Source organism: Pelophylax lessonae (assembly GCF_965119305.1).
Source record: "Pelophylax lessonae genome assembly, chromosome: 12".
NCBI lineage: Eukaryota > Metazoa > Chordata > Amphibia > Anura > Ranidae > Pelophylax > Pelophylax lessonae.
Window position 1 is genome coordinate 156,049,002 of NC_138779.1, and position 10,254 is coordinate 156,059,255.

General features: G+C 41.2%; 1 pseudogene across 1 annotated transcript; it reads right to left on the bottom strand.

Moving 5' to 3' along the window:
- Window positions 1–4,003: 4,003 nt before the first annotated feature.
- On the bottom strand, window positions 4,004–9,534 carry LOC309568932 (annotated as a pseudogene). The gene is made up of 2 exons: window positions 8,010–9,534; window positions 4,004–4,119 (listed from the first exon to the last, which is right to left on the bottom strand). The product of its transcript is annotated as an uncharacterized misc_RNA (transcript).
- Window positions 9,535–10,254: the final 720 nt, after the last annotated feature.

The following is a 10,254-nucleotide window of genomic DNA, read 5'->3' on the forward strand; positions in this document are numbered from 1 at the left end:
GCAGAGCTCCTCATCCTGCAGGTGCTCAATAAAGGGGTGTTGGAGGAACTTCAGGAGCACACCCACCTCTCTGATTCTCACCCACCCCCTCCACCTCCACCACAGCAACCCCAGCCACCACCTCCACCCCAGCCACAACTGCAACATGGCAGTCAGTGGCAATATGCCCCTGATCCCCACCTACCCCCATGGTCACATGATTACACGTATTCACAGATATAAATGCCCCTAATTTATAACCTGTTTTTTGTGTTACCCCTTTTTATTTATTTATAGTTTATATGAGGAGGAAATGTCCTTTTTTATTTTAATATTTTGAATACGGAGAGTATTTCTATATTTATGTTGGAATTTGATGATTTGGAAAATAAATATCATGATAAACAAACTACTTGCCTATCTTTATTTTTTTTAAATGTAGGATATTGGGAGTAAGCAGCAATATATGTTTTATACATTAATTCCAAAATGAATAAAGGGACACATCAATAGTTAGATATTTGCAGTCCTAAAACAAAGAGAATGGTGAAGAGTTTTAAATATTTGATTTTAAAAATACATGCACCATATAGAATAGCCAAATGATTATCATCATCATCATAACAGAACACATGCCTCTTTAATTGTAAAGTATAGAATTATGAGCAGCAGCTTCCTTCTTCTCACATTAACCAAGATGAGCATGTGCTCCGCATTTCATATATTTTTTTGACTGCCGCGAGACGAAAGTTCTTTCTTGATACAATGGCTAGTTTTCTTCAGAATATTCTTCCGGGTCGTTATTTGCTTCCGATCATGCGTGTTCCGATTAGTAGATTTTTGTCTGACGAAATCTGTACTGAATGACGGAAAATCGGCCGTTGTGTTGACGGCCAACAAAAATTTTATAGTCTGCACACCAGATTTTTTTCGGACAAAAAGTCGGAGTCGGTTGTCGGAAGCATCATAATAACAACCCGAAAATCGGCAGATCGGACGAAAATTCCCTGCCAATTTTCAACGCGTGTGTACGAGGCTTTAGAATGGATCAGTTAAACTCCACACAGTAGTCTATCATTGAAAAATTATGGTTATACAACAAAAAGTGGGACAAAAATACAAATGCCTGCATAAAAACTGGAAAAGTTATAAAAAGAAAATAGTTAAACCCGAAAACAGAGATAAAACATAAAAAACAGATGAATTGGATATAAATGGTAAATTTGAACAAAAAGACAAACAAGGCTAGCTAAAAACAACTGTATTAATCCTATAGAACATCCCTAAATGCTGGAATTAAAAATGAAGAAACCCCACTTAAAACTGAAATGCTGTACAAAAACTACGTAATAGTTCTATAACAAGTTGCCCTTTAAACAAAAATATAGAAATGCTAAAACTAAAAGGAAAACAAAAATAGTGGTGTGACAAAACTCAAAATGGTGGCTCAACCACATGGTTTTCAACACCACCAAACAAAATGGGGATGTCAAGACTCAGGAGAACCCAAAATGCGACCACACAAAGGAAATGGCGGACAAACACGTGGTTGAAACAAAATGGTCACACAGAGAGCCAACAGCCACAATAGAACTGGCAAAAACAAAAAGGTAGAGCAAACACGTGAATCTTGGTGTAATACACAAGCCTATTGCTATACTAAGAAGCGATATACACAGCCAAAACCAACACCGACTACTGATAATCTATTTTTATCTTATCGAAACTCACTATACACGCCGAAACTGATACTACAACAGAGATGCTGAAAAGGGAAAGTCACACATATCACAACCCCATATTAAACCCCTTTAGGTATTACCAAGAACATATAGAGGACTGCAGTATAAGTTTCGCCCCCAATTAATTGACCTATCCACAGCCCCAAATATTAATATAAAATACCCCTTTTTCTTTTTACAAAAGAAATCTCCAAAAAGAAGGTCCTTTGCTAAGCTGGGATTGTACTTTCCACAGCGGACAAAGTAAACTTTGGTCTAAAGCAACAAAAAATTTCAAAAACAGAAATGAAGTGTGTCTTACCACAAACAGCCGGCCTTTAGTTGCACCAGACCCTACTCACTCTCTTCTTTTTCCACTGTGAAGTCATAAACCTTCAGTTAGAACTACCTGGCTCGCCATTTACTGTGGTGGAAATGAATGTGGCTTGGCGCATAGCAATTCGCTACTTATAAAACTGAGGTGCGCAAAGAACTTTGCTGTGCTGATGCAGTCTCCATTTCATGGAAGGTTTCCTCAATGCAGGTTAACCACTTAAGCCCCGGAAGATTTTACCCCCTTCCTGACCAGGGCCTATTTTGCGATTCGGCCCGCATGAATTTAACGGACAATTGCGCGGTCGTGCGACGATGTACCCAAACGAATTTGGCGTCCTTTTTTTCCCACAAACAGAGCTTTCTTTTGGTGGTATTTGATCACCTGTGCGATTTTTTGATCATGCGCTATAAACAAAAAAAGAGCGACAATTTTGCAAAAATAACAATATTTTTTACATTTTTTTTATATGAAATTTCCCCCCAAAAAATGTAAAAATCAAAATTTTTTAACTTTTTAGGCCAATTTGTTTTCTGCTACATTTGTTTGGTTAAAAAAAAAAAAAAAAAACGCAAAAAGCGTATTTTGATTGGTTTGCGCAAAAGTTATTGCGTTTACTAAGGGAAAGATTTTTGTCATCTTTATTGTTTTTTTTTTTAACAAGTAATGGCGGCGATCTGTGTTTTTTTTTTTTTTGCGGGACTGCGACATTGCAGCGGAGAGATCGGACCCATGACTGACATTTTTGACACTTTTGGGGTTACCAGTGACAGTACTACAGTAATCAGTGCTATACATATGCACTGTTACTGTAAAAATGACACTGGGATGGAAGGGGTTAACTTTATTTGAGAGGGAGGGGTTAAGTGTGTCCCTAGGGGCGTGATTCTTACTGTGATTGGATGTGGCTGTGTGCAGGGCTGGGACAAGGTCATTTGGTGCCCAGGGCGAAGATGGCAAACTGCGCTCCCCCCCCCCCCCCCCCCGGTCCTGTCCCCAATCCCGTCCTGGGTATAATATAAGAATCAATGTAGTTTCAAAACAAGAAAATACTTAAAACAATACAAATTCAATTAGGTTTAATGCGATAGAAACAGAGTTCACTCACACATTTTAATTATATGTATTTTTATTGGAGGCACTTAAAGTGCTTATAGAAAGGCCTGTTAACTGTTTTTTCTGTCAGGGCCCATGCGAACATACTAAAGTTTTCGGTTTTGCATTCATTTTGTGTGAGGTAGTGCCACAATACCAAATATTCACAAAATGCAAAAACAAAAAGTATCACAAACTTCTCAACCAACATACATGGCCTTCAACAAAAAAGGACCATCAATACAAACTATAATACGTAAAAGTGCAAAATCAAGGGATTACACTAATATTTCTCACTGAAACATATAAAACTTTAAACTGTAATCCTTCCTGAGGTAGTCAGTGCCCCTACCAATACAAAATATTCATATAAATATGAAAAGTGCAAAAAAGAACAAACCTTTATCAAACAACATACATGGCCTTCAGCAAAAAAGGAACCTTCAATGCAAAATATTATTATATAAAAGTGCAAAATCAAAGTATTACACTAAGATTTCTCACTGAAACATATACCGGTAACTGTCAAATATAATACTTCCTGAGGTAGCCAGTTCTCCAGTATAAATTATTCATATAAATATGAAAAGTGCAAAAAAAGAACAAACAAAAAACATTTCTCCACCAACATACATGGCCTTCAACAAAAAAAGGACCATCAATACAAACTATTAATACGTAAAAGTGCAAAATCAAGGGATTACATTCATATTTCTCACTGAAACATATATAACTTTCAACTGTAATCCGTCTTGAGGTAGCCAGTGCTCCAATACAAAATATTCATACTTAATAAATATTTCTGTAAAGTTGCTGAAAACAATTGCAAAAATGTCAAGTATACTCCTACTGAAAAGCAAGTATTCTGACATAATCACAAAGACACCTTTCTTGCTTTCATGGAAGCAAAATCATCTATGACACTATCAAAATTAATCTCTTTTGCAATTGCATACTCAATAGAAAGTATGCTGAGGTTTGAAAGCCTGTCTTTTTATTTTATTATACAGGATTTACATAGCGCCAACAGTTTGCGCAGCGCTTTACAATGTGAAGGAAAACAATACAGTTACAATACAGTTCAAAACAGGAGGAACTAGAGGGCCCTGCTGGTTAGAGCTTACAATCTAGAAGGGAGGGTCAAGTGAAACAAAAGGCAATAACCGTGGGGGATGGGTTGATGGAGAAAAAGGAGGTACATTTGTTAGGGGTTGGTAGGATAGGCTTCTCTGAAAAGGAGGGTTTTCAGAGATCGCCTAAAAGCTAATAGAGTGGGGGATAATCGGACAGATAAGGGTAAGGAGTTCCATAGGATTGGAGAGGCTCTGGAAAAGTCCTGGAGGCGAGCATGGGAGGAGGTGATGAGTGAGCTAGAGAGCAGGAGGTTTTGAGAGGAACGAAGAGAGCGATTAGGTTGGTATTTTGAGATGAGGCTGGTGATGTAGCTGGGGGCTAGGCTGTGGATTGCTTTGTAAGATGTTGTAAGTATTTTGAATTTAATTCGTTGGGTGAGCGGAAGCCAGTGGAGGGCTTGACAGAGAGGAGCAGCGGACACTGAGCGATTGGTGAGGTGGATGAGTCTGGCGGCAGCATTCATGATGGATTGAAGGGGGGATAGCCTGTGTAAAGGTAAGCCAATGAGAAGGGAATTGCAGTAGTCGAGGCGCGAGATGACCAGGGAGTGAACTAGGAGTTTTGTTGTGTCTTTGGTTAGAAAGGGGCGTATTTTGGAGATGTTGCGGAGGCTGAGGCGGCAAGATTTGGACAGCGATTGGATGTGGGGTTTGAAGGACAGTTCAGAGTCCAGGACAACACCTAAGACCTTGGCATGTGGGGATGGGCTGATGGTAATGCCATTGATATTGACGGAGAAATCAGGGGAAGGGGCACGAGGTGGAGGAAAAATTATAAGCTCGGTTTTGGATGGATTGAGTTTGAGGAAGTGGTGAGACATCCAGACCGATATATCTGATAGTAAATTAGTGATACGTGAGGAGACTGAGGGAGAGAGCTGAGGAGTGGATAGGTAGATTTGGGTATCGTCAGCGTAGAGGTGGTATTGGAAGCCGTGGGAGGCTATCAACTGACCTAGAGAGGAGGTGTAGATTGAAAATAGGAGGGGTCCAAGAACAGAGCCTTGGGGAACTCCAACAGAGAAGGGAAGAGGAGAGGAGGAAGTAGAATTGTAGGTAACGCTAAAGGTGCGGTTAGATAAGTAGGAAGATAACCAGTTAAGAGTACAGTCACGGAGACCAAAGGCATGGAGTTTTTTGAGGAGGAGGGGATGGTCAACCGTATCAAAGGCAGCAGAAAGGTCCGGAAGTAGGAGTACAGAATACTGTCCATTGGTTTTGGCCATTAGCAGATCGTTTGTCAGCTTTAGGAGTGCAGTTTCAGTGGAGTGTTGAGGCCGAAATCCAGACTGAAGGGGATCAAGGAGGCTATTCTCAGCAAGGTGGTCGCACAGTCGGTTGTAGACTAGACGTTCGAGGAGTTTGGATGAAAAGGGGAGCAAGGAAATAGGGCGTAGGTTGTTCAGATCGGTTGGGTCCAGTGAGGGCTTTTTAAGTATGGGGCTGACTAGTGCATGTTTTAGAGAGTTGGGGAAGATGCCAGAAGAGAGAGAGAGATTGAAGATGTGGGTTAGAGAGTGTAGAATAGGGCCAGAAGGTGAACGTAGCATTTGCGAGGGAACAGGATCCAGAGGGCAGGTTGTTATGTGGACGTTAGCAAGTAGTTTAGCAACCTCGTCTGTAGTGGCGGGGTTGAATGAGGGAAGTAATGATCGCACTTGTGGGCGTGAAGCATAAGGCATGGAGGAAGGTATCTGAACAGCAACGATCTCCTTACGAATTGTGTCAATCTTCTGTTTGAAGTGGTTGGCAATCTCCTGGGCAGTGAGTGAGTCGGTGGGAGGGGGTAGTGGAGGACAGAGTAGAGAGTTAAAGGTAGCGAAGAGTTGCCGGGGGCGTGATGACAGGCTGTTAATGAGAGTGATAAAATAGGTCTGTTTGGCAGTGTGGAGACTGGAATTGTATTTTTGGAGGGCGGATTTATATTGGTTGAAATCATTCTGAGACCGAGTCTTGCGCCATAGGCGCTCAAGAGCACGGCTATGCTTTTTCAGACTTCTAGTGTTATCGGTTTGCCAAGGTTGAAGGGGTCTGGGCCTGATTCGGTGTGTGGTGAGGGGGGCCAATGTGTCCAGGGAGGCTAAGAGTGAAGTGTTGTAGACAGAAGTGGCTAGGTTGGTGCAGGACAGGGGTGCGATTTTGTCATAGAGGTGGTCGGTAGCAGAGTAGAGAAGAGAAGGGTTGAGATGGCGTAGGTTTCTGCGGGTAACTGTACGGTAGCTGGAGGGAGAGGAGGTGGAGTAGAGGGAAAGAGTGAAACTAATAAGGTAGTGATCAGAGAGAGGGAAAGGATTGTTGGAAAAGTTGTGCGGGGTGCATAGGTGGGAGAAAACAAGGTCAAGGATATTGCCTTCAGAGTGAGTAGAAGCATGTATCCATTGCTTCAGGTCAAAGGAGGAGGTTAGATTGAGAAGTTTGGAAGTGGTAGGAGTGTTAGTATTAATAGGGATGTTGAAGTCGCCAAGAATGATTGTGGGGATTTCAGAAGAGAGAAAGTAGGGTAGCCAGGCGGAGAAGTCATCAAGAAAGGTTGATACTGGTCCAGGGGGGCGGTAGATCACAGCTATCCTTAGAGAGACAGGGGAGAAAAGACGAATGCAGTGTACCTCAAATGAGGAGAGTGACAGAGAGGGAGGCGGCTGAAGTACCTGAAAGGAGCTATGTGGGGCTAGAAGGATCCCGACACCCCCTCCCTTGCGTCCGTTGGGTCTAGGAGAGTGAGTCCATAGAAGACCACCTTGGGATAGGGCAGCAGAAGACGCAGTGTCGGATTCGTGAAGCCAGGTTTCGGTGATGGCGAGTAGATTAAATGAATTAGCGATGAAAAGGTCATGGAGAGAGGGGAGTTTGTTACAGACAGAGCGGGCGTTCCAAAGGGCGCAAGAGAAAGGGAGTCCAGTCTTGGGAAGAAGAGAGATAGGAACTAGATTGTGCTGACTGCGACTGCAGCCAGAGGGTGTAGGGTAGGTGGTGTATTGAGCATGGGTAGATGGAGGCCCAGGGTTTGGGGATATGTCTCCAGAGGCCAGGAGAAGCAGAAAGGTGAGGGTGGTAATATGAGAGTGTGATTTATATGAAGGGACATGCCTCAGTGTCCTTGAAGATTTGTGTGCATGTGGATTTAGAAATAGCAGGAGATGGTGAGTGCAGTAATAAGGTGAGGACAGAAGTGAGGATGATATATATAAGCTGTGGGGTGGAGAAGACGGGTGAAGTAGAGAGAATTTAAGGATGGAGGATAGGGCAGTCAGAAGAAGTGGCAGAGAGTGCATTTTACCAGGATAGAGCTGAAGAGGTGAGACAAAAAAAAAAAAACCTGATGGAGATCACCTGCAGTATATGTGGTATATATCTCAGCCTTTCCTGTGTGCATTCTCTGAAGTGCAGAATCAGAAGTGCAATGCCACTTGTAGAAATCGTCCCCCCCACTTAGAGAAGAGAGCCCCCCAAAAGCAAATGTGCCCCCCTGCAAATGTGCTGTCCCCAAGTGATGCTGCACTTATATACTTTTAGACCTGGGGTGGGGGCTTATCCAATTAAGCAATCAGGAATTGATAAATTAGGGCTGGTTAGCTGGCACTGGGTTTCACTTCAGAAAGATCTACAGATAACCGGGGGATACCTCTAAAGGTTAAAGGCTGTAATGGTTATAAATTTAAGGTAAGAAAGCATATAGCAGCTCCAGTTTACAGCTGGATAAACAAATAAACATACCACATTAAAACAAAGCCTAGAAAACGCAGGTACACGCAGTTGATCTTAAATAATTTTTAATGAGTTTGAGCTTGCTGAAGCTCCTTTCACAAGATGCAACAGTAACAGGAAGAGTCAAAAAAAATTTTCGGATAGCAAGCAGTGAGAGAATAGTCATGTATTATCTGACACAGATCGAGAGGTGTTGCAGATTTTAAATTTGACGGTATAGACTCAATGATAAATTTAAAGCTTTCAATCTCAGCAGAAATTTCCAAGGCATCCAGATCTTTGTTATACTTGGAAGCCAAGTTAAATGCTGATTTTTTTAATTCTGTTACAGTTATTGTGACAAGAGCAGGGCAAGAGAGGAACTCAAAGTCTTGGGATGTTTCCATTAGTGTTTTCGATTTCCATGTCAAGTCAGCGATTAGAACATCAAAAACCTGGTTAAAGTCGATTCTAAAACGATCTTCTTCACTCAGGTTGACCTGAGCATCTCAGGACTCGTATAAGGCTCTGGTCTTAGTTTTTTTTTGCCTCTTTGGAGGAAATGTTGCAGGAATCTGAAGTTTTTCACATACTTCTGCAGCATAATTAAATATTTCCTGAACATCCATATTACGCATTTCTTGAAAGGTGCGTCTTAAGCCATCAATCATATGAGATGCCTGTAGTATGGAAATCCCTTTGGCCTGGATAGCTTGGTTTACTCGATCGACCTGACTCAAGATTCTGTTCCACACAAACAGTGTACACAAAAAAGGATAATTAACCTGCAGCAGAAGACTTTCAGATGTTGATACGGATTCAGGATTTGACGAGTTTTCTACAATGTCCGTAAGAGCTACACATATATCGGTGATCTGTGTAAACAAAGCTTTTATTGCGTTTGCTCTTGAAGACCATCGAGTATCTGTATGACCCTTTAGAGTTATCTTTACAAGTTTTGTTAGGGTTTCCCAGCGGGATGTGGAACTGGAGAAAAATGTAAACATTCTTTGAACAGTTCCGAAAAAGGTTTTAACTGCTGGACTCACAGAAGCTGCATGTACCCCTGCCAGGTTTAGGCTATGGGCTGCACATGGAACAAATCTTGCATGTTGATTTTCTTGCAGAATTCTTGCCTGCACACCATTGTATTTGCCAGCCATGTTAGCTGCATTATCATAGCCCTGACCCCTTGCATCCGTAAGGTTAATTCCATCGGTTTTTAACTTGTTAATAATTTCTAAGGCTAGGCCACTTCCAGTTTTCTCTTTTGTATGAATAAAATCTATAAAGCTCTCTTCTATTGTCACCTTCCCTTTAACAACAGTGACATAGCGTATAATTTCACTCATTTGCTCTTGATTGGAAATGTCTGGAGTACAATCAAAAAGCAATGAAAAAAACTTTGCTTCCTTTATTTTTAATAAAATGGTAGAGCGAACAGTGTTGGCCAATAAATTGATAAATTCATTTTGAATTTTATTGGAGAAGTAACTGACGGTGTGCCTCCAATGTGTTTCAATTTTTTCTCTTAATGACATGTTGTGATGACTTATTACTTCTAAAATGTCAAGAAATATACCAGAATGTGGCCTACCATTGACATCTTCGGAACCTCTGAGTGCAATATTGTTTTTGGCACAAAACAATATGCAATCCAAAATACATTTTAAGACATTTCGCCACTTCTCTTTTTCAGTATTGATAACTTTCTCCAGTGCACTGCCAATTACTTTCCCATCTTTCAAACTTTTTTCCATTATTTTCCACTTTGAATAGCATTCACGATGTTCTGGTGAATTTTCATGTGTAGGTATACGAGGATTCAGGTGTTTCCATGCACAAAATCCCTTTTTCGGGTCGGTTAATGCATAGTTGTGCTTACCAAACAAAATGCATGGAAAGCAAAACAGAGAATTTGAGATTTTTGAATAAATCAACCATGCACAATCAATATTTTTACCACTAGGTACATTTTTAGTAAACCAAGTGGCATTGAAAGTGCATCCTTCTTGTGGTTTACAATTTCCAAAATCACCATCTTTTCCTTGATCTGGGCCCTTTTCAACCAGATAACACCTAATCTTGTCTGTTAAAGTGGGCCATGAGGGAGGATCATTTGGATTAATTGTGATATAACCTTCAGCTTCAAGCAAGGTATCCTCTAAAGAGGGCTCACTTGGTGTGGTTTGCTTTTCTGCTGCTTGGGCTTCAGAAACGATTGGCTCTGTGTCATTCTCTTCTGTACAAAACACGTTCTCCAAACATTTATCAGCCTCACTGACAGCAATCATCTGTTGATCTATGG